The 4,870-nt window shown below is 39.7% G+C and overlaps 1 protein-coding gene across 1 annotated transcript in view; it reads left to right on the top strand.

Moving 5' to 3' along the window:
- The first annotated feature begins 1,790 nt into the window (after positions 1-1,790).
- Positions 1,791-4,870, top strand: part of LOC135209596 (cadherin-87A-like) — a 112,796-nt gene continuing 109,716 nt past the window's right edge. Inside the window, 1 exon segment of the mRNA XM_064242283.1 lies at positions 1,791-2,070. The gene's annotated coding sequence lies outside the window, so the exon portion shown is untranslated.

Below are 4,870 nucleotides of genomic sequence, written 5' to 3'. Positions count from 1 at the left end.
ATTCGATGTGGAAAAATTTAATAAATTTACGATGCTGCAACTCAGTGACGTCACGCGCCTCCATTCCATTCTTCCCTCTCTTCCGCAAACACGATTTTGTAGCTGTATCATCATTGCAAATTGCCGAGGTCTGGGAATCGCTTGCAAGTGTGTTGAAAGCTGTCGTGTTATTATATAAAAGGAAACGAATGCTTTTAAAAGCGAGGAATGTGTCTGAAACAATCGCTGGGTTTTTAATATGAATGATTCATAAGACTAGGAATATGTACAAATCACATGCTTCGATCGACGAACGCACTGCCGTCACATACTGCATAATACCTTTCAGAAATGTATAGGTTCTGGTTTGTTGGCGATAAGGTTTGAAAGATTGAATTATGTTAAAAGTCATATTAACGAGAGGCCGCATTTTGAAAATATAACACCGTGAATCGTGCAAAGTGAATGGCTAACTGATATCGGCGAAGAGGCTGAACATTGTGTACTCGGGAGTTGAGACTCCCACTTAGCATGCCAGTGGCTAGACCAATCAGAATTGAGAATGCGCTCCAATCGTAGCAAGATAAATGCTGAATGGTTATTTCCAGGAATTTGCCTGACCAATGCAGGAAAAAGAAAAAGGGAGTGGGAATGAAGACGATAAATAAAAGAAAAAAGAAATCCACCAATGCTGTTGGCATTTGTACTTAACTGGAATTGCTCTTGAGTTATGGCTTACTTAACTGGAATTGCTTTCGAGTTCTGGTGTGGTTTAATGATTATCCTAATAATCAATAAATCACTTCTAATGGAAATCAGGTGTTATACTCATTTTTAAGCTGATACCTGGATAGTAAAAACTATCAGAAAACGAAAAATGCTTCCTGAGGAAGTTCCCTTAGACCTATGCTAGTCTTATTAGACATAATCTTTCATGTAGTGAGTAGATTTGTTGCATTATCTTTATATTGGATGATTTGGCAATCCTGAACATATTATATTAATTGCAAAGATTTTTGTAGCTTAAAATAAAAGACAATTTAATTTCTGACATAGACTAATTAGCATAAAACTAACACCAGTTTAAAGCCTCTTGTCAATATTTGAAACGTGCATAGACTCATTAAGAGTCGCCTTCCAATATCTCCACTTAAATGCCTTTCACAAGTATCCATGGTCTTTTTTGACCTACTCTCAAGAATGAATGGACTCGGGCCGAGATGTTTCGGGTTTGCTTCGAAGTAGCCTCACGACCTGGGGTATAACTGTCCAATTCAGCATTTCTCATCATATTTGGGAGACTTATCTATCAGTTCTCTAATTGACGATTCTTAGGCAGCCATTTGCTGCAAGCTTGATTTTGACCGGGAAAGTGACTAGGCCTAGGCAGCCGTGACACCAACATTCACGGAGTGAAGACAATTGCTTTTTTATGGGTTTTGAAAATAGGTAAAACTTTTATTGCGTCGGCAACTTAGAGCAGGTGGAATAGAAGAGAAAGGGGAGGGAGGAGGGAGTCAGGTAAAGGGAAGTGGGTGTGAGAGATGGGGGGGACAAGGTATTCGTCTATGCAAGATGGGAGACGGAGTAGCTAAGATTACGTCCTTTCCACTTTATTGCGAGGGTAAAACGACTTAGTCGCCGAAAACCGCTACACCTACGCGTTTGTGTAAATATAAAATACACTTTTCATTATTCAAGATACACGAATACCGCCCTGAAAAGTGAACAAACCGTATTGAAATAAGTTGAGATAGCGGCATCTGGCAATTAGCCAATCGCCTGCAGGTATCGGTCTAAAAGCTTCAAGAAGAAGAATTCAGTGGGGTCAAAGCCATCGTGGTGAACGGACGGAGAACGCGTCAAAGTTCGGAGACGAACGTCATCATGTATTCTTGAAAAAGCGACCGGATTTCGCGTACTGCGGCGAGTGTGAGAGAGTGCATTTGGAGTGAGTGAGTGAGGAACTATGTGCGAGTGAATAAATAAGTGATCTAGACCAGTTCCCCGTGGATTCTATCGAGAGATTTCAACGACTCGGCGAGGAGGAGGAGGAAGAAGTATTTGGTGAGGTTCGCCGTCGTCACTCAGGTAGGTGGGATGGGCAGATATTTATACCCATTTAAGCGTCCCCTTAAAGTCCCCGTGGGCTTTTTATCTAGGGAAATTCTGGGTACGCAATGGCCCCTGCGCCAGATGAAGGTAGTAATAGATTCTATAGGTGTAAGACAATCCTTTAAGGCATTGACCCCCTGAATAGGAAAGGCTGCCAGGATATAGCGGATTCCTCACTTTTTTTTTTTTTTCTATATTCCACTAGGCAAGATTAGTCGACTTTCTAAAATGTTCGTAGGGCAACGGGTATAACCGCCCCCCCCCCCACTGGATTATATTAATATAATAAAGGACACACACTGTAAATTAGTAAGTGGAAATAGTGTTTTAAAATAATGGTTTTAGTTCCTAGACTCGTAAACATTTATTATGATTTCTGTCACCTCTAAATTTAGACCGATGCTCTGAAACGTAATTCTTGCGACACAAGTATGAGATTCAGCAGGATGTAGGTAAGCTTTTCCGGTTTAATATTATTATTTAAATAATATATTATAATTGTTTATGTATCTGAAAGGTCACCATAGAGTTTTACTAATGGTAAATTAAACGCCTTAACGTGTTACACACACTAAACATTCAACAGAACTGTCAGTTTTTTTTAAAGTGTAAAGATTATACATTGTTAGACGCATACTGTTTTTTAAAAACAAACCTTTTACCCTTTAGATATTATAATATACTGATATATATGTATATAGTTATATATATATTATACAGAGAGAGAGAGAGAGAGAGAGAGAGAGAGAGAGAGAGAGAGAGAGAGAGAGAGAGAGAGAGAGCCTTCACCCTAGGCCTATATGGTAAACCAAATTAATTTCATTCTGTAACATAGCAGATACGACCCCAGCACTGCTATATACACGGTAAAAACAGTTATTTCTCCAAACCGGCTGCCTTTAGTAAAGTAAGCAGTTCACACATTCCATAGTAAATAAATTCCCAGTTCTTTAACAATATTTTATACGATGGCCCCAGAGCAGAAAAATTACCAATGCCACGGTCATCTATACTCTGTCTATCCGCCTGTGGTGTTTTTGTATGGTAACACTGCCTCCCGGACTTTAAATAGTGACGGTATGTGTAAGTTTTAGGAAAATAAAAGGATATCTGGGTGTACATTTGCAACTGAAAAGTGTTTTAATAATTTACTGTATGCCGAAGTACACCGTTAATATTCGAAATAGGATATTATTATTGCTGAATGTAACTATCTAAAGCCCAGGACGCAGTGTTACCATACGGAAACACCACAGGCGGATGGACAGATGGAAAAAAACAGAGTATAGGCTAATTGCTGAACCTCATCAGTAGAAACTCCCGTACCTACACACACCTGTGTAGGTGTGGAAATCATGCTATAAAGGTGGTCAATCATGCTCGCAATTGTAACCAAGTAGTCTCATTACCGAGGCACGTTCTGTTGTTAACCCATTGTTTGGTGGCCTGAATTCAAGCATGACATGGGTCTAGAAACTGTATTGGTCTATCTATCGATCTGTCGATGTAGATATATTATATATAGTTATATATATATATATATATATATATATATATATATATATATATATATATGCGTGTTTTGTGTGTGTGTGTGTGAGAGAGAGAGAGAGAGAGAGAGAGAGAGAGAGAGAGAGAGAGAGAATCTTTATCAGGTTTACTGAGCTAGGCCTATATGCAATGATGTTACATAGGCTCATTGAAGACTTAGCCCTGGAAATTTCGATGTGTTCTGCCAGTCTGTCTGTCGAGGAAACCTTTAAATATTTCTAGGTGGAAAGGGGAAATCTGTAAGTGATTTTGTACTTATAATCATTGCAAGTTCAGTGCGCCAAATCAACACCACAGATGGAAACCTTGTGCATTCAGTGGTTTGTGTCTTAATAAAGTGGTTAAGGTATTCAATTTATCAAACGCCTTTTAGCAGGGTTAGGCCTATAGCTGTATTAATACTATTGTAAACGCACATATTATGTGTGTGTAGGTAGGAGTAGAAGCGGCTGGGGGCGGGGAGAGGGGCCCGGCTCAGCATATAGCCGTATCCCTGTCAAAGGTGGTTACAGAGACGAAACAGTAATGGTCACTGCGACACGCTTCAGCTGCAGAATCGTGAATAAATCCACCTTTTGCACACCCATCCATATCATTAGCCGCTTCATATACCCCCCAAAGGGCTCATCAGTAGTGCACTGAACCTCTTACTCCTTGCTCTTACTCTACACGCTACCATCCGCCTCCATCAAGCACTTGTACTACGGAGCTTCCTGGTAATCCTTCTAGTCAATGTACCTGTCACTTCCTAGGTCTTCATCTCTTTCTACCTCCCATCACTACCGAGATGTACTCCCCCCCCCCCTTTTTTTTATGAAATATTATTCTGGATTAGCCTATTTGAACTAGGCCTAACAATCTGAAAACAGATTTATCTGTCCTTTCACCCACGCTAGGCCTAACCCTTTTTTCCACTTCTGTTTATCTACACAATTCTCACTCCCTCAAATTTTCTGTGTATATGAGAGAGAGAGAGAGAGAGAGAGAGAGAGAGAGAGAGGTTTGGGTGATTCTGAAGTAATATTTAGAAGAATAATCAATAGCTTTACTCTGTTTTTTTCCATCTGTCCACCCGCCTGTGGTGTTTGCGTATGGTAACACTGCGTCCTGGGCTTTAGATAGTTACATTCAGCTTACATTCAACAATTATAATAATATCCTATTTCGAATATTAACGGTGTAATTCGCATACAGTAAATTATTAAAACACTTTTCAGTTGCAAAT

This window comes from Macrobrachium nipponense, chromosome 38 (assembly GCF_015104395.2).
Source record: "Macrobrachium nipponense isolate FS-2020 chromosome 38, ASM1510439v2, whole genome shotgun sequence".
Taxonomy (NCBI): domain Eukaryota; kingdom Metazoa; phylum Arthropoda; class Malacostraca; order Decapoda; family Palaemonidae; genus Macrobrachium; species Macrobrachium nipponense.
This window is presented reverse-complemented; position numbering and strand designations above follow the sequence as displayed.